Raw genomic sequence first — 24,378 nt, forward strand, 5'->3', positions numbered from 1 at the left:
CATGATTACATGCAGATAAGTCCAATCTGACGAAGGCTCAGGCCGAAACGTCATTTGTAACTTGTTTTGGACAAAAACATATATGCTTATGAAAAAAAAATTTTCTTAATACGGACCAATAAAGAGTGATTTTGCATTACTATCCGTTGTGACTTACTGACTTCGTCTGGGAGATTTAGAGTGCCGAGGTTACTCACTAATTTTATCTATTATTACCTCTGAGCACCTATATACCAGTGAGCAGAGCTTCCTCTACAGTAGTTCTCCTGATTAGGCATGCCCTTACCTCATGAGCAGGGCATTGCAGCTTTGGTAGCAACCATTACGACATGGACTCTGCTGCTGTGGACCCGGGGAGAGTGAGTGCAGATTCATTGCACCCACACTCCTCACATGAAGGGTCCGCACTCCTAGAAAATGGGGGATACGTTCCCTGAGTGTCTCCCCCCCATATTCTAGACGGTCCAGAGTCGTCGTGGGACCCCTTTATTTTTTTTCTTACAATAAATTGGTGAAAGAGGAAATGTTTTGGGGACTGTTTTTTCAAATAAATTTCTTTTGTCGATTTTTTTGTTTTTGTTAGTACTGACAGTTTATGATGTTGGGTATCTAATAGACGCCATGACATCACAAACTGCTGGGCTTGATCTCAGGTGACTTTACAGCTAGTATCAACCCGATTTATTACCCCGTTTGCCACTGCACCAGGGCACGGGATGAGCTGGGGTGAAGCGCCAGGATTGGCGCATCTAGTGGATGCGCCACGTCTGGGGTGCCTGCGGCCTGCTATTTTTAGGCTGTGAAGGCCCAATAACTATGGACCTTCCCACCCTGAGAATACCAGACCACAGCTGTCCGCTTTACCTTGGCTGGTGATCCAATTTGGGGGGTCCCCTACTTTTATTGTGTAATTATTAATATTTATAAAATAATTATAAAAAAGAGCCTGAGGGGACCTCCACATTGGATCCCCAACCACGGTAAAGCTGCCAGCTGTGGTTTTCAGGCTACAGCCGTCTGCTTTACCCTAGCTGGCTATCAAAAATGGGGGGACCCAACGTAATTTTTTTTTTTTAACTATTTTTTAAATAGAAAAAATTAATGGGCTTCCCTGTATTTTGATTGCCAACCAAGGTAACGGCAGGCAGATGGGGGTGGCAACCCATAGCTGTCTGCTTTATCTGCGCTGAGAATCAAAAATACCGCGGAGCGCTACGTCATTTTTTTAAAGATTTATTTTTACAGCACTGTGATGTCCAGCAATCAAAATACAGGGAAGCCCATTTTATTTTTAGTTATTTAAATAAATAATTAAAAAAAATATATGTTAGCTCCCACTGCATTTTTTGTATTGCTAGCTAAGGGTAATCCAAGCAGCTACTGGCTGCTAACCCCCACTGCTTGGTGTTACCTTCACTGGCAATGGAAAATCCAGGGAAGCATTTTTTTTTTTTTTTGCCAAAAAGCTACAAAAAAAGGACGTGAGCTTCGCCATATTTTTGTATGCTAGCCAGGTATAGCAGGCAGGTGCTGGAAGAGTTGGATACAGCGCCAGAAGATGGCGCTTCTATGAAAATGCCATTTTCTGAGGTGGCTGCAGACTGCAATTCGCAGCAGTGGGCCCAGAAAGCTCAGGCCAACCGGTGGTGCGGATTCCAATCCCAGCTGCCTAGTTGTACCTGGCTGGACACAAAAATGGGGCAAAGCCTACGTCATTTGTTTTCTAATTATTTCATGAAATTCATGAAATAATAAAAAAAGGGCTTCCCTTTATTTTTGGTTCCCAGCCGGGTACAAATAGGCAACTGGGGGTTGGGGGCAGCCGTACCTGCCTGCTGTACCTGGCTAGCATACAAAAATATGGCGAAGCCTCATAATTTTTTCAGGGGGCAAAAAACTTCTGCATACAGTCCTGGATGGAGTATGCTGAGCCTTGTAGTTCTGCAGCTGCTGTCTGTCTGTATGGAGAAGAGCAGACAGCAGCTGCAGAACTACAAGGCTCAGCATACTCCATCCAGGACTGTATGCAGAAGTTTTTTGCCCACCAAAAAAATGACGTGGGCTTCGCCATATTTTTGTATGCTAGCCAGGTACAGCTGGCAGCCACGGGCTGCCTCCAACCCCCAGTTGCCTATTTGTACCCGGCTGGGAACCAAAAATATAGGGAAGCCCGTTTTTTTTAATTATTTCACTTATTTCATGAAATAATTAAAAAACAAATGACGTGGGCTTCGCCCTATTTTTGTGTCCAGCCGGGTACAACTAGGCAGCTGGGGATTGGAATCCGCAGCACAGGTTAGCCCGAGGTTTGTGGGCGCCTCTGCTGCGGATTTCAGTCCGCAGCCGTCCCAGAAAATGGCGCTCTCATAGAAGCGCCATCATCTGGCGCTGTATCCAACTCTTCCAACAGCCCTGGAGCCGGGTGGCTTGTTGGGTAATCATGAGTTAATACTGGCTTTGTTTTACCAGCCAGTATTAAGCCAGAGATTCTTAATGTCAGGCACGTTTGACCCGGCCATTAAGAATCTCCAATAAAGGGTTAAAAAAAGACACCACACAGAGAAAAAATACTTTAATAGAAATAAATACACAGACACATTAGAGACTCCATCTTTATTACCCCTGTCAGCCCTCCACGATCCTGCTCTTCTGTCTTCTTTCTTTCTAGTGTAGTAGTAGTGACGATTGTAGTGAGGGGCATCACTTGGGGCTGGGGAACCTCCATCCTAACTACAATGCTCACTACAATCGGGAAGCAGCGTGCAGCCTTCACTCTGTGAGTGATCAGTGCTGGCTGCTAGCGGTAACGCTGACAGACGCGTTACCATAGCAACGGTGCTCCCGGAGCCGCGGTTAGCGGTGACGTCACCGCTAACTGCGTTGCTATGGCAACGGTGATCTCCGTTAATGACCGGCTGTGTCAGCCGGTCCCTAACGGAACGGGGAGTCGACCGTGTGCTAGAGCATGTCGCCGGTACACGGCGATACACATATGTGCACCGTGTACCGGAGAGATGCACTCGCAGGTCCTACATGACGTGTCATAGTCATGTGACCAGTCTGTAGCCAATGAGATAATAGCCACGTGACTGGTCACATGGCTATTTTGACGTCACGATAGGTCCTGCTTCTCTGCTGGCAGTGCAGGTCACCGGGAGGATTCAGCGATCATCGGATGGAATAGCGGCAGGAGACAGAGTGCAGAAGGGATCGCGAGGACCGGTAAGTGTTATGGCAATGTTTATTAACTGTTTGTGTACATTTATAATGCATTTTTATGTGTTTGTGATTGCCTCCCATTATAGCCTATACGTTCGAGTTCGGTTCGACGAACCGAACTCGAACGGGACCCCCGTTCGGCGAACCGGCCTCGAGCCGAACCGGGACCGGTTCGCTCATCTCTAGTTCTTAGTGCCTCCGTGCTTGCATTTAAAAAACGCACGTGTGTGTCTGTTGGTGGCAGCTTTCCGCTGCACTTGTGTGCGTTTTGCAAAAACTTGGATATAACGCACAAGTCTAGTGAATACACATCAGCACAGCATTGCAAAATGCGCAAGGGCGTTGTCAACGAACAAGGAAGTGGACGTGATGGTGGTGCAGGCAGAGACCGAGGTCGTGTGCAAGCTCTAATTTCGCCACAACAAAGGGCCACATCTAGTCGCTCGCACGTCCTGTCCCAAATTCTTGGGGACCGCAGCAGTACACCGCTCTTGAACAAAGACCAGTGTCAACAGGTTGTTAGTTGGATAGCGGATAATGCTTCCAGTCAGATTGGCACCACCACAAACACTCTGTCTTCCACACGGTCAAGTGTCAGTAGCCGTGATACTGCACCGCACATTTCAGAACCTGGTCCTCCTTCCTACCACCAGGCCGAGTACACGTCCACGGACATTACTGATCCCACACTTGGACACTCGGAAGAGCTGTTCGTTCACGTGACCATTCACACATTCTGGCCTCTCGCCAGCTCCTGTTGAAGTGGGCCATGACGAGATTGTATGTACAGATGCCCAAATATTTGAGCAGCCACGTTCTCACGAAGTTGGCAACGTGTCTCAACAAGGGGTGGACGATGATGGGACACAATTGTCAGGAAGTCTGGAGGAGCAGGGTGCGGAAGAGGAAGACGACATGGTGGATGATCCAGTAACTGACCCAACCTGGCAGGAGGATATGCAGAGCGAGGACAGCAGTGCACAGGGGGAGGGAGGCGTAGCATCCCAACAGGCAGTAAGAAGCAGGGTGGTGGCCCCAGGCAGACGTCAGGCAACTGTTCCCCGGAACAACACGACACAAGGTGCCTGTACAAATGTTAGGTCTTCCCGAGTCTGGCAGTTTTTTAAGTTGGCTCCAGATGATTCTAAAAAGGCCATTTGCAACACCTGCCGTGCCAGCATCAGCAGGGGTACCAAAACTAGCAGCCTGACCACCATCAGCATGATCAGGCACATGTCAGCCAAGCACCCGACTTTGTGGGATGTACAACAGAGTCGAGGAGCAGTGCTTGCTGATGTCACTGCTACGTCTTCGCTTGTTGTGCATGCGAGCCAATCCCCTGTCCATGCTGCCCGCGAACAAGCCTCCTCCGGCCCTGCACCTGCAGTTGCCCACGCAGAAATAACACCATCATCAAGCACGTCCTTGTCTCAGCGCAGCGTTCAGTTATCCATTCAGCAAACCTTTGAACGCAGGCGCAAATACACTGCCAACGCCCCACATGCCATACTTCTAAATGCTAACATTTCGCGACTGCTTGCGCTGGAAATGTTGCCTTTTAGGCTGGTGGAGACAGAAGCATTCCGCGACCTGATGATGGCAGCTGTCCCACGTTACTCGGTCCCCAGCCGCCACTATTTCTCCCGGTGTGCCGTCCCCGCATTGCATAACCAACCACGTGTCACAAAACATCACACGTGCCCTGAACAACGCTGTTTCAGCCAAAGTCCACCTAACCACAGACACGTGGACAAGTGCATGTGGGCAAGGCCGCTACATCTCGTTGACGTCACACTGGGTTAATATTGTGGAAGCTGGGACCCAGTCTGAGCGAGGGACGGAACACGTCCTTCACACACCAAGTTTTGCAGGCCCTACCTCAGTCAGGGTTTCACCCACACTCTACAGCTCCGGAATGTCATGCTCCTCAGCCTCCTCCTCCTCCTGCGCATCCTCATCCACTTTACCCTCCACACCAGTCCCAAGCTGGAAGTGTCGCGGGCGGAGGAGGGAACGCTGCGCTCTCCCACTGCTCGGGTCCGGCTGCCGCTGCTCTACAGCTGCTGCTGCTTGGTGGCTCGAGCGATGGCCGGATCCCGGGGACTCGAGCGGCGCTCATCGCCCGTGAGTGAAAAGGGGTCGTTTGGGTTTTGGGGATATTGTCCGTGACGCCACCCACGGTTGTGGTGATTGTGTGGACACCACCGCTGCTCTGGACGGGGATCCTGGGAGCCTGTGACAGGGAGCAGCTTTGTTGTTATTTCTCCCCTCCGTGGGTAGGGGGGTTGGTTGTCACGGGGCCCGGTGATGGGGTAGAGATGGATGACAGGCGGGTTGCGGGGCCTGATGAGGTGCAGGGTCGCAGGGGCAGCGCTGTGCCGCACGGCACGGAGGTACTCACTCAGCCCAATGATGAAGACACAGTTCACGGTAAAACAAGTGGCTGGATGGACGGGTCCCTCGGTCGGCTGCGGTTGTTCCTCCCTGCAGGTTACTGATGACTGTCTCTCCCTGCACCTAAGTTCAGTGTTGGTAGTGATGGTTTCCCACCGGTAACCCGCTCCCCGACCTGGATATGGGCCGGAGGAGCCCCTTTTGCCCACAGGCGCTGGCCCTGGGAGACGGTTGCCCTTGGCGGTGGCGGTGTCTCCCCTTCACGGTTGGACGGTTGCCTTCTATCGTGACTTGGCTGTTTGGAAACCCTGAGGTCCCCTTCACTAACGGATTTGGCAAATTCACGGCGACACCAAGCCTTGCCGGGATCCGAAAGGCCCCTGCCAATGGTGCTGGCTTCTCTTTGTATACCGGTCCGGTACGGCCGGGTCACCACCCGTCCACGGTCCTTACGGCAGACTCCAATCGGCCTCCACTGCAGACGGTCACCACATCCTGCCAACCTTGCTGTCCTGTCCGGGCCACACACCCGGACCAACTTCAGGCTCTTTGCTGTCACTTTTCTCCTCTCTACTACTTTCCTCCTTCCACTTCCTTAGCTTAACTCTCACTGCCTGTGTTTTCCCTCCTCCTTGGTGGGTGGAGACCAACCGCCTGGCTCCACCCCCTGGTGTGGACAACAGCCCCTGGGGAAGGCAACAAGGATTTTGTGTTTTGACTATGATATGCCTGCAGGGAGTGTGGGGTGTGTAAGTGTTGTGCTCTGTGGCCCCTGGCTTGTCCAGGGCGACACAGAAGCACTGCAGCACTGCCTCGGCGAAGCGGCAACAGGCTGTACTGAAGCTAATCTGCATAGGTGACAAACCCCACAATGCAGAAGAGGTGTGGACAGCTCTGAAACAGCAGGCAGATCACTGGCTCACACCTCTGAACCTAAAGCCAGGAAAGGTCGTGTGTGACAATGGCCGGAACCTGGTGGCGGCTTTGAGGCGAGGCCAGCTGACACATGTTCCATGCATGGCCCATGTGCTCAACCTCGTGGTTCAGCGGTTTCTAAAGTCATAACCAGAGCTGTCTGATCTGCTGGTAAAAGTTCGCCGCCTGTCTGCACATTTTCGAAAATCACCTACTGCTTCAGCCGGCCTTGCCGGCTTTCAGCGCCGTTTGCATCTTCCGGCTCACAGAATGGTGTGTGATGTCCCCACGCGTTGGAATTCAACTCTGCACATGTTGGTCAGGATATGTGAGCAGAAGAGGGCAGTTGTTGAGTACCTGCATCACCTAAGCCGTCGGGAAATGGGTCAAACTCCACACATAACACCTGAGGAGTGGAGATGGATGTCCGACCTATGTACCATCCGCCAAAATTTTGAGGACTCCACCAAGATGGTGAGCGGCGATGACGACATTATTAGCGTCACCATACCGCTTCTCTGCCTTCTAAAATGGTCTCTGCTCAAAAAACAACCATGATGCATTGCAGGCGGAGCGCGATGAGTTTGAGCAAGAAACAGTAGTGGGTGTGGGTGATAACACACAGCCCAGCCTCGTCTCATCACAACGTGCAGTGGAGGACTATGACGAGGAGGAGGATGAAGACATGGAGCAACTCTCTGGCCAAATTGAGGATATGACATGCAGTCATATCCTCGGTTCAGCGTGGCTGGCCAGAGGACAGGGTAGATGATGAGGAGGAGGAGGAGGAGGAGGACAGCTTGTTCAGTCATCGTGTTGGTCAGGATACTGAAGTGATGGCTGTTAAGAGTCTGGCACACATGGCTGACTTTATGGTAAGCTGCCTGTCTCGTGACCCTCGCGATAAAAGAACATCTTGGCCGACAATCATTACTGGTTGGTAACACTGTTAGACCCACGCTAAAAGGAGAACTTTATGTCTCTTATTCCCGAGGCGGAGAGGTCAGGAAAAATGCAGCAGTTCCAGAAGGCCATAGTCACGGAAGTAGGCAAAGCATTCCCCTCACAAAACGCTAGCGGCATAGGTCAGGAATCAGTGAACAACCAAGGCGTACAGCCGAGAGGGGCACAAGTCCAATCCGCCAGAGGTAGGGGAACAGTCTTTAAGATGTGGGACAGTTTTCTCAGCCCCTCACATACCACAGCCCCTGAGGTGCGGGGTAGTGCCACAAGAAATCCTAAGTTTGCCCAGATGCTCAAGGAGTACCTTGCAGATCAAACAACTGTACTCCGACATTCCTCTGTGCCTTACAATTAATAGGTATCCAAGCTGGACACGTGGCATGAATTGGCTCTCTACGCCTTGGAAGTCCTGGCCTGCCCTGCCGCTAGCGTTTTGTCAGAGCGTGTTTTTAGTGCCGCAGGTGGATTCATTACAGATAAACGCACCTGCCTGTCAAGTGTAAATGCTGACTGGCTGACTCTGATCAAGATGAACAAGGGTTGGATTGGGCCAGACTTCACCACACCACCAGCAAATGACAGCGGAATTTAAAGTTTGTAACGGGATTTTGCCATGTACCTCCACTCACCCATGTTAACACACTTCTGGACTTTGGCTAATCGCTGGACTGCTCCTCCTTCTCCTCATGCGCCATCATGATGACCGTTACAATAGTTAGGCCGTTGTTTCAGGTATACCCCCAGTGGTAATTTTTTTCGCCCATTCTTTCAGAATGGGCATTACAACGACAGGAGACCCGCTCCTTTGCAATGGGAACAATGTTTTGAGGCCCTCATGCACATCTCTATCCAGGGACAATATGGAGCCGTACGCTGCCACCGACAGGCACACACGTGCGGTTTTTAAATGCAAGCACGGACGCAATAAGAACCTAACAGGTTTTTAGGAGCGACAATTACTGAGAAGTCTGACACTATCAGACACTGCTGACTGACGTGTATTATTCAGTAGACTTGTGCGTTATATAATAGTTTGTGAAAAATGCACACAAGTGCACCTGTACGCTGCCACCGACAGGCACACACGTGCGGTTTTTAAATGCAAGCACGGACGCAATAAGAACCTAACAGGTTTTTAGGAGCGACAATTACTGAGAAGTCTGACACTATCAGACACTGCTGACTGACGTGTATTATTCACTAGACTTGTGCGTTATATAATAGTTTGTGACAAACGCACACAAGTGCACCTGTACGCTGCCACCGACAGTCACACACGTGCGGTTTTTAAATGCAAGCACGGACGCAATAAGAACCTAACAGGTTTTTAGGAGCGACAATTACTGAGAAGTCTGACACTATCAGACACTGCTGACTGACGTGTATTATACACTACACTTGTGCGTTATATAATAGTTTGTGAAAAATACACACAAGTGCACCTGTACGCTGCCACCAACAGGCACACACGTGCGGTTTTTAAATGCAAGCACGGACGCAATAAGAACCTAACAACAGGTTTTTAGGAGCGACAATTACTGAGAAGTCTGACACTATCTGGACTGTTTTACACTGTGTACACCAGCCCCAGATATGATGAAGGCTGGTATACGGTCACCACTAGGAATGGCTATATACCCTGCCTGCCTGCCTGCCTGTATACTGCTACAATAGTCCTGACAAGGACTCTTCTGGTCACTAGCCTGTATTCCGACCTGGCTATACCCTGCCTGTATACAGCAACAATAGTCCTTAGAAGGACTCTGCTACTGTACTCCGACCTGGCTATACCCTGCCTGCCTGTATACAACTAGAATAGTCCTGAGAAGGACTTTTGGTCACACTGTTTGCAGCCCTGCTACGGAAATAGCTATAAAGGGCCGCAAACCTTTCCCTGAAGCAGCGACACTCTCCTTGCACTGACTGTCTGGATGGCTGTGAGCAGAGCACAGCGCGCCGGCCGGTATAAAGGCTCAGTCACGCTGTGCGGGCCGGCCAATCACTGCAATTCCACAACTAACAGGGCTGTGGCATTGCAGTGGTCTGCCAGCCAATCCCTGCATGAGGGCTGGCTCTCAAAAGAGCGCCAACATGCAGGGATGAAGACCACGAGTACAGCACGAGTATCGCGAGATTACTCGGTCCCCGCCGAGTAGCCCGAGTACAGTGATACTCGTGCGAGTACCGAGTAGTAACAAGCATGCTCGCTCATCACTATTAAGTACGTGTGGGTCATTGTAGCGGCAAATTGGGTGCAGAAATTTCTAGTGGAGTTATAATATTTTTTTTGTGGGGTGATGAGGAGGAGAACTTTCTTGCGCATCGTACTGTAAGGAATTCATGAAAGAGGTATCGAAAAATGACTTTTTCACAGTTTTGGCATGTATAACTGGCCACATCATGAAATAGTGGCTGAAAAGTTGTATAAGATTGTTTTTAATTTTTTTTCAACATTTTTTAAAATGTTTAGTTTTTAATTGTTAGTAAGATCAAACTGACTTTTTTTGGGGGGGAGGGTTTTTCCTGCTTCATACTGTAAGAATTTCATGAAAGAGGTATCATTTTAGATGAGAGAACTAAAGAGGTATGCACCATATATTGGAAGATTGAGAGCTCACTCATTAAGATTAAAGAGGTCCTTTTACTAATGATGGCATGTAAAACTGGCTACAAAATTAAATAGTGGCTGCACAAAACATTCTTTGACGTTCCCATTTTGGTGTGGAGATATTAGCTTGTAAAGTTTATATTCTAATTTCCAGTGGGACTAAGTGGGCATTGCCAGAGATTGGACTCTTCAGGTGTTGACTTTTATCACTGCATAATGTTTATCAATTATTAGCAGAAAGCCTCACGCAGGGGAAAATGAGAAGACATTCCCAGAGAAGGTCAGACATGGATTTCTGTTTGTGAGACATTTAATTACTTACATCCCGACTCTTCTAACTAATCTTCCTGCCAGCATCAACTGTAATTGCAAAACGAAAAGTAAAAGGAAACAGAGCAGAGTTATGTATCATTACTAGTGATGAGCAAGCACTAAAATGCTCAAGTGCTCAATACTCGAATCGAGCAAGGCACACTCTCAAAGGGGAGTGATTCAAGAAGCGAATATAATGGAAGTCTAAGGGGCACTTTGCACACTGCGACATCGCAGCTGTGATGTCGGTGAGGTCAAATCAAAAGTGACGCACATTCGGTGTCGCAGTCGATATCGTAGTGTGTAAATCGTTTTTTATACGATTAACGAGCGCAAAAGCGTCGTAATCGTATCATCGGTGTAGCGTCGGTCATTTCCATGAATTGGGAAGGACTGATGTTATGATGTTGTTCCTCGTTCCTGCGGCAGCACACATCGCCGGCCAGAGCGACGTCGCAGGGCAGGTGAGTGCATGTGAAGCTGCTGTAGCGATAAGATTCTCTACGGCATCTATCACAAGATATCGCAGCTGCGACAGGGCGGGGACTTTCGCGCTCGGCATCGCAAGCATCGGCTTGCGATGTCGTAGTGCGCACAGTGCCCCTAAAGGGAAATTGAGCATTTTCCGGCAGATCCCCCTAGGAGGGCTGGGAAGGCCAGAAAATCTCTCAAACTGGATAGAAACACAGCTTAAATGGTATTGGAACAACATGGGAAAATGCCTGGATGCATCTCTGATTCTCAGGTTGCTACTGGGAAGATAGAAAGTAAAATATTATAAAAAAAAGTTTAAAGTCCCCCTGATTTTTGATATTTAGCCAAGGAAAAACAAACAGCTGTGAGCTGTTATTATCTGACTAGGATTATTTGGTACTTCCCAGCCTAAAAATAGCAGTCCGCAGCCAACCCCAAATTGGCACATCCATTAGATGCCCCAATTCTGGCACTTCACCCAGTCTCTTTAAGATTGCTCTAGTGTAGTAGAAATAGGTTAATGTGGTTGATGTCAGCTGTGTAATGTCAACTGCCACTAAGCCTAAGGGTTAGTAATGGAGAGTCGTCTATTCAACACCCCCATTATTAACCCAGTAAGCGTAAAGCTAAAACAACACACAGGAAAAAATAGTTTACTTTAATAAAGGCTCCTCTATACTATCTCTTGTTCATCAATTTATTGTCAAACATGTTCCCACAAGGTTCCCTTATCGTAATCCACGATCCACTACTGCAACTCCGGTGACTGTGAATAGCAGTAAAGTACAGCTATTCACAGGCGTCAGATAGACTACAATGCTCATCAGAGAAGCCAGGGCTTGGTGAGTGCAATCTTGAGCCAGCAGATTGTCGTTGTACCCAGCATCTGTGAATATCTGTACTTTACTGCTTTACTGTGTAAACATCAATGGGATATGAGTATGCACACACATTTATAAAAGTAGACACACAGATATATGAAGACAGTCAAACAAATACATGCAGACAGACACAAACATATGCACACAGACATATGCAGACATGCACACAGACATATGCATATAAATGCACACAGACATATGCAGACAAATGCACACAGACATAAACATTCATGCAGACATTCACACAGACATGAAGACAGGCACACAAATGTAAATACAGAAATGCAGACATACACAAATGTACACTTACATATGTAGACACACAGTCAAATATACAGACATGGTGACACACAAACAGACAAGCATATGTCCACATAGGCAGACACATAGACATGCATTGCACACACACAGAAAAATGTACACGCATTCAGACAGGTGTACCTAGACAGACACATGCACATATTCACACAGACATGCACATGAACGCAGACATGCACACATACATAACCACGCAGACAGACGCATGTACACATAGACACGCACAAGAATGCAGCCAGGCTAATGCATACACACATATGGAGACATGCACAAGAACACAGTCAGGCACATGCACACACACAGACACATACATATGTAGAAACGCAGACAGGCAAACACATGCACAGACATGCACACATATGTAGACACAGGCACATGCATGCACTCATGCACAGACATGCACATAAATGTAGACACAGTCGCATGCATGCACTCATGCACAGAGTTGCACATATACGTAGACACACAGGCACAAGCCTGCACACACTGCATGTGGTGTGTGTATGTGGAGTGTATGTGGTGTGCGTATACATCACCACACACACGTTGGCACATACATGCACACAGAATGCAAATACAGGCACATGCACAGGCAAGCACAAATACATAGACACACAGGCATATACATCCATACACACACATGCACATATATATACTCATTCATACAAATAAAGTAATATATATATATATACATACATATATATATATATATATATATATATATATATATAAAATCATAGAGTATTAGAGTTGGAATGGACCTCCTGGGTCATCTAGTCCAACCTCATGCTCAAAGCAGGGTTCACTAAATCATCCCAGACAGATGTCCGTCCAACCTCTTTTTAAAGACTTTCATTGAAGGAGAATTCACAACCTTCTCGCTACAGCCTGTTCCACTCGTTGATCACCCTCACTGTCAAAAAGTTTTTCCTAATATCTAATCTGTGTCTCCTCCCCATCAGTTTCATCCCATTGCTTCTAGTCTTTCCTTGTGAAAATGAGAATAAAACTGATCCATCTACAGCGTGACAGCCTTTAAGATATTTGTAGAAAGCTATTAAGTCTCCTCTCAGTCTTCTCTTTTGCATGCTAAACAATCCTAAATCCTGTAACTGTTCCTCATAGGACATGGTTTGCAGAGTAGTCACCATTCTGGTCACTCTTCTCTGAACTTGCTCCAGTTTGTTGATGTCTTTTTTAAAATGTGGTGCCCGGAACTGGACACAGTATTCCAGATGAGGTCTGACCAAAGAGGAGTAAAGGGGAATAATGACTTCACGTGATCTAGACTGTATGCTTCTATTAATACATCCTAGAATGGTGTTTGTCTTTTTTGCTGCTGCATCACACTGTTGACTCATGTTTAGTCTGTGTTCTATTTGTATACCTAAGTCTTTTTCACACATGCTGTTTGATAGCTCTATTCCTCCCATGCTGTATATGCTCTTTTCATTATTCTTGCCAAGGTGTATGACTGCATTTCTCCCTGTTAAAAACCATTCTATTAGTTGCTGCACATTGTTCCAGCTTGTTTAGATCTTGTTGAATCCTCTCTCTCTCTTCTCTAGTATTCGCTATTCCCCCTAGCTTTGTGTCATCAGCAAATTTAACCAGTTTAACCTTAATTCCTTCATCTAAGTCATTGATAAAGATGTTGAACAACACGGGGCCCATGACAGAGCCCTGTGGTACCCAACTTGAGACAGTCTTCCAACTGGATGTGCAGCCATTTATGACCACTCTGTGACTCCGATCATTAAGCCAGTTACGAATGCATCTAACAGTTACCTTGTAACTTGGTATTTTTTTCAATAAGTATTGCATGAGATACTTTGTCAAATGCTTTTCTGCATATCTACTGCATTTCCCTGATCCACCCAGTCAGTGATTTTGTCATAGAAGGAAATTAGGTTAGTCTGACATGACTTATTAGTTACAAACCCATGCTGGCTCTGGATAATCACTTCATTCTCATTCAGGTACTTGCATAAATGTTGTTTAATAATTTGTTCAAAGATCTTTCCTGGTATGGAAGTCAGGCTAACAGGCCTATAGTTCCCTGGGTCCACCTTCTTCCCCTTTTTGAAGATAGGGACATCATTTGCTCTTCTCTAGTCTTCTGGAACTTCTCCTGTTCTCCAAGAGTTTTCAAAAATTATTAAGAGTGATTCTAATATTTCCTCTGCTATCTCCTTCAGTACTCTGGGGTGTAATTCACCTGGACCTGGGGAATATAATTCATTAATTTTACCTAAGTATTCCCTCACTATCTCTTTGTTTATTGATGGCCTGGATTCTTCTAATCCTACAATAGAACGGTGAAGATCAGTTGATTTTACTTTTACTTTTTGAGAGAAAACAGATGCAAAATAACAATTTAAAAGTTCGACCTTCTCAACTAGAGATGAGCCACCACCCTAGTGTTCAAGTTCGGTTTGGTTCGTCGAACAGCAGATGTGTTCATGGAATTTTCGACGAACGTGCGTCGAACACTTTTGGATATCTTCAAACACCATTGAAAACAATGGCAGGCAAACACAAACACATACAGACATGCACAAACACGAACGCACACACACATATTATGCTCAACTTACCTTCCATTCCATCGCTGGCCTCCTGGGACTTGCAGTTCGCCGGTACAAGATGTGTATCGAGTAAACCTCGCAACCGATGCCAGAACTTACGCTGAAAGAGCACTAACGTCAAAGGCAGGAGCCTCTTGCCTCTGATTGGCCAGCGCGCTGCCTTTGAGTAGCGTATGACAGAGGAAGTTCCTCCCTCATCGCTACGGTTACCCGATACACGTAGTTCACCGCTGCAGGATCTGTATCGGGTAACCATCGCGACCGATGCCGGAACTTCCGCTGACAGAGCACTGACGTCAAAGGCAGGAGCCGCTTGCCTCTGATTGGCCAGCGCGCTGCCTTTGAGTAGCGTCTGACAGAGGAAGTTCCACCCTCATCGCTATGGTTACCCGATACACGTAGTTTGCCGCTACAGGATGTGTATCGGGTAACCATCGCGATGAGGGAGGAGCTTCCTCTGTCAGACGCTACTCAAAGGCAGCGCGCTGGCCAATCAGAGGCAAGTGGCTCCTGCCTTTGATGTCAGTGCTCTGGCAGCGGACGTTCCCACATCGTTCGCAAAGGTTACCCGATACTCATCTTGCACCGGCGAACTCCAAGTCCCAGGAGGCCGGCGATAGAATGGAAGGTAAGGTGAGCATAATATGTGTGTGTGCGTGTATGTTTGTGTATGTTTATGTGTGTTTGTGTGTGTTTATGCATGTGTGGAATGGCACAATAGGGGACCAGGATGGGACATTTAACAAGTTGTGGAAGGAATTGTCTGCATTGCAATGGTTTCCTATGGGAAATCTTGCTTTACTAAATTAGTAACTTGGTTAACAAGCACACTCCCAGAACGGATTGTTCTCGTTAACCTAGATTCCACTATATTAACATTGAATGACAGTATTACTGTGAAAAGCCAGTTACGCTTTTGGTGATCGAACTATTATCAAACAGAACCTCAAACTGTCGAACTTGAAGCTAATTGTTTGCGTTCGTCGAACGACTCGAACGTCGCCTAAAACAGGTTGAATTTGAGATTGGCGAACAGTTCGATTCGAACACCTATGAAAATAGGAGGACAAAACAAGAGTGTATTGCAAAACTTGATAAATTTTAATACAAAACAACTGACACAGTATAGAAGTCAGCAGCAGACTACACTCGGCATGTGTATAACAACAGTTTAGTGCAATACAACATATAGTGAATGCACAGGGTAAAACTAGCAATCAGGATCTTACTAGATGCAGATCACATTGCCCTCTAGGCAGAAAAGTACCACAAATACATAGCCAAAGGGTATACATGTAATAAAATGTAATAGTTATTAATAATATTAGCAATAAAATGTAATAATTATAAGAAAGGTAGTACTACAAGTGCCAGGAATACTTGCATATCAACAATCATTATAGATCCAGGTAACACACGATTCTAGCAGTAGAGTAAAACAGATTGTGGGCAGCGTGATCAGCAGCACAAATTAGGCATACCCATAGTTAACCGGCCAAATGGAGAGCAGCAGAGAGGTACCCCTGGACAAGGACCCCGACGTACGTTTCACGATCACCGAGATATTAGATCATTTCATCAGGGGGAGAGAGTGGAACGCCATACGGAAGCGCTGTGCTTTTAAACATGGCGCTCGGTCGCTCCTGTTGCTCCGCCCCCAGAGCGTCAGCGCGGGTGCACCAATCGCAGCCGGGTATCAGTCATCGTCAGCAGTTAACGCCCCAAACGGTAGTGCGCATGCGTGGAAACGGGGACGCATCACCCGAAATCCGCGCATGCGCACAGGCAATAATGACGCCGGAGACACCGGGCCAGTGTGCGAAGAGATGCAGCCGTGCAGTACAAAAGGGGGTGGAGGAGCAAGAGCGATCAAGTAAGACACATCAGTTGTAAACCAGGTATCGCGTGCACAAATAGGGGAAGTCGTAATCCCATAATGTAAAGTCTTCAGTAATCCACTGCATAAAGCATCCATAATATGGCTCACGAAGAGTATAATGGTTAGGTAATGTGTCCATAAGAAGCAACCGATGCCATGAAGATATAAGTTCCAAAGTGCCAGAAAAAAGGAGGTGAATTTTATCTAGAATTTAAAAACAAAAATATATATAGTTAAAAACAAGGCACAAGAAACCAGGGAGATAACAAGGAGAGAAAGCTCATCATAAAAAGGGAGCAAAGCTAAGATGTTCATTTAACCCCTTAGGGGACATTGTTCCCAACATATAAATCCAGCGTGTTTCACGCTGGGCCAGGATTTTACGTATATTCTCACCCCTCGCACCCCCATGAATGATGTCGATACCCCTGATTTTTAAGGATGTCGGGTCACAATTATGAAAGGCATAAAAGTGGCGAGGGAGAGTCTTCAGAGTGGAAATGTCAACGACTGTCCGGGCCGCAGCAATGTCCCTCACATGCTCCCTCACTCGTTTGAGCAACTCTCTACTAGTAAGACCCACATATATCATGCGGCACCCACACGTGGCATAATATACCACATTGCTGGTCCCGCATGACACATAGTGGCGAATATTAAAGCTGCGCAAACCATTAGTAGAGGTGAAGGAGAAGGTGCAACATTGCTGCAGGCAAGACAATGGCCAAAAGGGAAACAGCCCCTAACTTGAGTACCAAGATCCAAGAAGGTGGTGGGCTGACGTGGAATGTAGTGGCTCCGGACCAACATATCACGTAGATTATGTGACCTGCGAGGTGTCATCAGGGGGTTCTTGGGTAATAGGTCACGTAGAGTAGAGTCAGAGCGTAAGATGTCCCAGTGCCTTCTCAGAATAAAACACATATTGGACCATTCATTTTTGTAGGTGGAAAAAAAGGAACTTGGCCAGGATCTGAGGAGTTACAGGTCTTAGCCGCATTACCGTATAACAGGGTGGACCTAGGAGTGTGCTTTGCCCCTAAGTAAGCTCTCTTACTCTCTTGCTCCTGTTACTGTAGCCCGCTCATGAAACCGAATTTTCAGATCTGCCGCTTGCTCTTCAAACAACAGGTCTGAGGAGCATATACGCTTCATACGTAAGAATTGACCTCTTCGGGATGACCCAAATAGTCGATCGATTATGGGACGACGAGCCATGAAGGAGGGAGTTTACCGAAGTCGTCTTGCGAAAGACGTCGGTCTGAATAACCCCTCTATCGTCAATTCTAATATCAATATCAAGAAAGTCCAGATGTCTGGCATCATGCTTGTGGGTTAACTTGATATTGAGTCAATTCATGCCAAGTCGGCCCATGAACTCGTCGAGTTGCTCCGTCTTGCCCGCCCACAAAATAAACAATCATCAATGTACCGCAGCCAGCACTGCACATGGGCATCAGCCGGCCCGCCTCTGTCACATAGCAAACCCCTCTCCCAGAAGCCCAGGAAGAAGTTTGCGTACGAAGGCGCGCAAGCCGCACCCATGGCAGTGCCGCGCTGCTACAGATAGTGTACATCTTTAAATAAAAAGAAATTGTGGGTAAGAACAAAACGGAGCAACTCAAGGATAAGATCACACATCGGGCCATCCCGACCAGAGTTCAAAAGAAAATGCTCAGCAGCCTTGAGGCCATCCTCATGGCGGATACAGGTGTAGAGGGACTCAACATCTGCCGTGACTAGTAATGTATCTTTATCCACAGAGATGCCGTCTATCCTCCTGAGACCGTCCGTCGTGTCACGAACATATGAGGGGAGTGTGTCAACCAGAGGTTTTAAATAGTGGTCAATAAATTGACATACTGGTTCCCACAAACCCTCAATGCTGGACACGATAGGGCGACCAGGAGGACAGACAGCATCTTTGTGGATTTTTTGCAGTAAATAAAAATTAGGTGTTCTAGGAAAACATACTGTGAGTCCCTCTACAACCTGTTTACTAATGATGCCATCATCACAAGCTTTTCCGAGGATGGCCTGAAGTTGAGCAGAAAAGGTTTGGGCGGGGTCACAGTGGAGCTTACAATAGGTAGATTTATCACGTAACTGGCGAAGCGCCTCTTTTTCATACATTATGGCTGGCGAGATCACAATGTTTCCCCCCTTGTCCGCAGGCTTGATTAGTATATCATCCAATTTATCTAGGGACTCAATTGCCAATCTTTCGGTAAGAGTTAAGTTGTCATACCGACATCTCCTAGATAATTGTTCAAAGTCAGATATCACCAATTTCGTAAATATCTCAACTGCAGGACATACGGACAAAGGGGTAAACCTCGTAGATCTGAGCATAGCACAAGATAGAAACTCACCGTGAGTATTAGGTGCAGCTTTGTCCAGCAATTCCTCAAGATCCTGTATGGCCTGTTGTTCATTACGATCCAATGGTCCGCTGAATTGTGTGCGTCTATTGTGTAGTTTAGTGAGGATTATCTTCCTTGCAAAAATATATAAATCCTTTACTGCTGTGAAACAATGGAAAGGGTTAGTAGGTGAGAAGGAAAGTCCTCTTGACAGTACATCAATCTGGGAAGTGGAGAGAAGATGTTTGGATAAATTTATTACCTGCGGTGTTCTAAGTTTATTCGTATTAGGTGTTTTGACTTAAGTCTGGTAATTACACCGCTAGTTTGACCAGATTCAATGTCAGATTCCTCAGTGTCACAAGGGCCAGGATAGGTGCATCCACTGTCAGCACTAGTCCCTCTTGTTCTGGAATAGGAACGTGATCTGGAACGACGTCCTGTCACATTTGAATGCCATTTATAGACACGATTCTAATAAAAGTCATTTTGGTCACGTTGAAACTTTTTAATTTTCAACGTTTTAATATCTTTTTCCCACCATAGTAGGTCAGATTCATTCTGGCGATTCGAACACCGCTCATCTCTATTCTCAACATCATTTTTTGCAACTTCACCATTTTCATCCTATAAAATTACTATAACATCTTTGACTTTTATTTTATTTTTGACATAACTCCAAAATCCTTTTTTACTGCTTTTGACATCTTTTGGAAGCTTTATTTCATTATCAGCTTTGGCTAATCTGATGTGTGCCCTGCAGGTTTTGCAGACGGTGTTATATTCTTCTTTAGATATGCCTCCCTCTTTCCATTTAATAAACATTTATTTCTTTCTTTTTAGCATGTGTTTAAGTTCTGTGTTCATCCATCCTGATTTCCTTAAATGTTTCTTATTCTTCCCTCTTTGAGGGATTGTTAACAATTGCACTTTGAGAATTTCATTTTTCAAGATGTCCCATCCTTCCTGGACATTTCTGTCCTTAAAGACATAAGGCCATTGAAACCCTGCTATCCTCTTTCTGAGTCCCTTAAAATCAGCCTTTTTGAAATCCAGCCTTGAAGTCTGAGTTTCCACCGGTCTTCCTCATCTAGTTATCCAAAACTCTATGATAGCATGGTCACAGCTTCCCAGTATTCCAGACACCCTTACCTTCTCAACCATTTCCTCCCTGTTTGTAAGGATTAGATCCAAGATAGCAGATCCCCTTGTATTCTCCTCTACCTTTTGGAAGATAAAGTTGTCAGCAACAGAAGATAAGAATTTGTTGGAACTGAAAAGGCTCCTTTACACACTGCAACATCGCAAACGACATCGCTGTAACGTCACCGGTTTTGTGACGTAATAGCGACCTCCCCAGCGACATTGCAGTGTGTGAAACGCATCAGCGACCTGGCCCCCGCTGTGAGGTCGCTGATCGCTACACATCTCTCAGGACCATTCTTTGGTCCTTTGTTTCCCGCTGTGCAGCATGATCGCTAGAAAGTCTCAGTGTGTAAAGGGGCCTTTACAGCGACTTCGTTAGCGACTTCCCTTTCAAAAAGCTGCTTTACAACGTCCCCAATGACTAGCTAGGTCGTTCTGCAGGTCCGTATTGCTGTTGCGTTGTTTTCCAGGTTTGCCTGTTTGACAGCTCACCAGCGACTCACCAGAGACTTTGTAGCGATCCCGGCCAGATTGGGATCGCTGGTGGGATCGCTAGAAAGTCTCAGTGTGTAAAGGGGCCTTTACTTTTGCATGTGAGAGATTCCCAACAAATGTCTGGATAGTTAAAATCTCCCATGATCACAGCATCATATTTTTTTTAGAAGTTGGTCATCTGATGTATAGAGTTTATCTGTATCCTCCGCTTGTTGAGGTGGCCTGTAGTACATGACTACAATGGTGTTTTTTTTCCTTGTTTTCTCCTTGTATTCTTACCCAAACAACTTCCACAGAACTACCAGTCTCTGAAGTTTCAATCTCTGTGGAGATATATGATTTTCTAACATACAAATGCGACATCTTCGTTAATTATGTCAGTTTCTTGCAAATAAGTTTTCAATAGTATTTGTCACCTGTATGGCTTTCCCTGGCCTTTTTCTTCCCTTCCCACGCTGTTCTAGTTTAAAGCTCTCTTGATGAGCATAGGAAGGTGATTTCAAAATATGTGTTTTCCAGTCTTGGTAAGGTGCAGTCCATCTTTAGCAAGTAGTCCATCATATAGGTAATTCACTCCGTGATCCAGAAATGTCCCCACATGTATTAGCAGGAATGGGTTGTCATCTGTTGGTCTGAAGAGTCCTGATATCCTATCAGACACATCTTTGATTTTTGCAGCTGGAATACAGCACATTTCTCTTGAGGTTATATCCGGTCTACAGATGGCGGCCTCTGTTCCTCTCAACAGTGAATCCCCCATGACCACCACTCTCCGTTTCTTCTTCTCAACAACGTTTTTCTTTCTCCATCCAAGAGGACTCTGAGTGCTTTCAAGGATGTACTTTATGAGCAAAGTCTTATCTTGATGTGTTGGATCATCATTCTCATCCGTGAGTGACTTTTACTGGTTCCTGAGAGGTATGGGCGCTGACCGTCTCCCGATCCTCCTGCTTCTCTGGGTCACATGCTTCCCATTCCTCTGGTTCTTCAGGTGCACTACAAATTTCTTCTCTTTCTGTATTTTCAAGAGATACTTCTGCTCTGTTTAAGAACTCCTCACCTTCCTTAATAGTTTTCAAAGTAGCTACTCTCTCTGCTAGACTTTGTAGCCTCTCCTCCAACAGGGACACAAGCTTGCATTTTTGGCAGGTGAAGTTTGGCTGCTCCACTGGTAAGTCTGTGAATAAATATATATATATATATATATATATATATATATATATATATATATATATATATATATATAAACATACACACATATTAGGGGAGCTTTTATCTTCCCCCAGCTTGTCTCTGGCCCGGACTGCAGGTTTCATTGCAGATCCTCTCCGGCGTGAGGCAGCAGTGCTGGGCGCTTAGCCTGACATCACAGTTAGCAGACACGGCAGCATCTGTTAACTGTGACATAGCCGGGGTGGCAAATGAACAACTGAAGGTGCAGTGCATCCCTGACCGACACAGAAACAGGCAGCCCCGTGGCCCTGGCACAACTGCTGATGGAGCTGCTCCCTGCTATAGCCCAGCTCGCCGATAGCAGCAAGCTGTTGACCAGTCCGCTGTCCCGGTGGACCAGTCCGATACTGCATTCTTACCTCTCCTCGTTCCCCCGTTGCTGCACCTCGTTTACCCTCTATCTCAACATAGTGGTGACTGGCACGCAGTAGTGATCTCAATACTGAGCTGAGCTGTCAGAGAGCACAGACACTAGAGGGACAATGATGAGAAGAGAGCGCTGGGCTTGGTCTTATCATCGCCTTCAAATGTATCGGCATCTGCAATGCCGATACATTTGAAAGTGCGATCCTTGGCTGGGGGCCCGTTGCTGGCGCGGACACCGTGGGCAGGCGCCGCTGGCTCCCCCAGCTCATGGGCCCCATAGAAATGGCATCACCTGCCTCTATTGGTGGTACAGCACTGCCTCAAACTAGTTATGAGGAAATTTGAGAGGTATTGAATTTACTCAAATACACAAAAAATGCAGAGAATGCAGATTTTTGAAAATTTGCATTATGCAGATTTAGCAATATGTTGGCTGGATTGCTGACATTTTGCTAAACTGTAGATGGCCAGCAAAAGTTTAAATGAAGAAAAAAACAGTATGCTCACCTCACTGGAAACTCCACTGCATGCTATTTCTCTTGGGTTCTCAGAGCCTTCTTCTTCAGAGATCACGGCGCACCCCATGCCTATGATGTCACAGCATGCAATATGTGGTGACCCCAAGGACATGGTCTTGGCCAGAAGTCCAGGTCTAAAAAGATCAGGCACACCACGGGGGAGAAGAGGTGGCTTTGAGGATTGAATGGAAGGCAGCAAGGAGCAGAGGGGCCAGACAGCAGAGCGGTGAGCTAAGGGATAATTTTTTTATTACGTAAGTTTACATTTATTATGCTCAGGGGGCCTAGAGAGATGTCAGATCAGAAGATAGCTATTCAATTTGTGAAGTATAATATTGCTGCAAATCAAATTTCCCAGGAAAATCCACACAATTTGGCAAATTCAAATTTTGTCTAATCCGCTTACTCCTATCCCACCCCTTCTGCACATAGTTATTTGCTTAGTGCACCACTTCCTATATGCAGTGGGACCTTGATTAACGAGAACAATCTGTTATGGGAGTTTGCTTCTTAACCAAGTTACTCGTTCAGCAAAGCAAGATTTCCCATAGGAAAACTTTGCAATGCAGACAATTCGTTCCACAACTTGTGAAATGTCCCATGCTGGTCCCCTATTGTGTCATTCCACACATGCACAAACACACACAAACACGTACAAAGACACACAAACACACAAGCACGCACGCACACGCACATATTATGCTCACCTTACCTTCCGTTCCATCGCCGGTCTCCTGGGACTTTCTATTCGCTAGTATGGGCCGATGTATCAAGTTACCATCATGACAAGGGAAGAACTGCCAGAGCACTGACGTCAAATGCAGGAGCCGCTTGCCTCTGATTGGCCAGCGTGCTGCCTTTGAGTAGCGGTGACAGAGGAAGTTCCTGCTTCGTCGCTATGGTTGCCGATGCACAGCCTATACCGGCGAACTACAGGACCCAGAAGACCGGCGATGGAACTGAAGGTACACATATTATGCTCACCTTATCTTCCGTTCCATCGCTGGCCTCCTGGATTTTGCAGTTCGCCGTGAGGATTCCTAACTCGTCGCGATGTACCAGGGAACTTCAAGAACCATGAGGCCGGCGGTGGAACAGAAGGTAAGGTGAGCATAGTACTGTATGTGTGTGCGTGCATGTGTGTGTGTTTGTGTGTGCTTATGTGTGTTTGTGTTGACTGCAAGTGCTGGTTAGAGCGCGGTGGATGTACGGAATCGGAAGTGTGTGCAGTGAGTATTTTGCTCATACAGCAAAGCTTTCTTGTAATAAGAGTTACAAATTTACTGAAAGCTTTCCTTGTTAAGCGAAATTCTCGTTAACTGAGTTACTCGTTAAGCGAAGTTCCACTGTAGTTTTTTTCTTCACATCTGGGATGGTAAATCTTGTAAAGAAAAGGGTTAAGCATGCTTCTCAGATGACAAATTTTTAGAAGAGGTATTAGTAATTAGAGACTCCAGGCTCATCAAGAAAGTAATTAGCAAGATTGCTCGCAGTTTACAAAAGCCAGTTCAATTAAAGAGAATAACATTTTTTTTACTTTAACAAAAGGCAGACTTACGCATTCTTGGGCGTGTAAATAAAACTATAATCAGCATGATTAATTTGAAATCTAGGGGAATGGATGGATTAGATTGATGTGTTAAAAGCCTAATGGCTCCCTGAGGAAGGTCCTAGAACTGATTTTAGAGAGGATGCAGGTTCATTAA

Source organism: Anomaloglossus baeobatrachus, chromosome 2, assembly GCF_048569485.1.
Source record: "Anomaloglossus baeobatrachus isolate aAnoBae1 chromosome 2, aAnoBae1.hap1, whole genome shotgun sequence".
NCBI lineage: Eukaryota > Metazoa > Chordata > Amphibia > Anura > Aromobatidae > Anomaloglossus > Anomaloglossus baeobatrachus.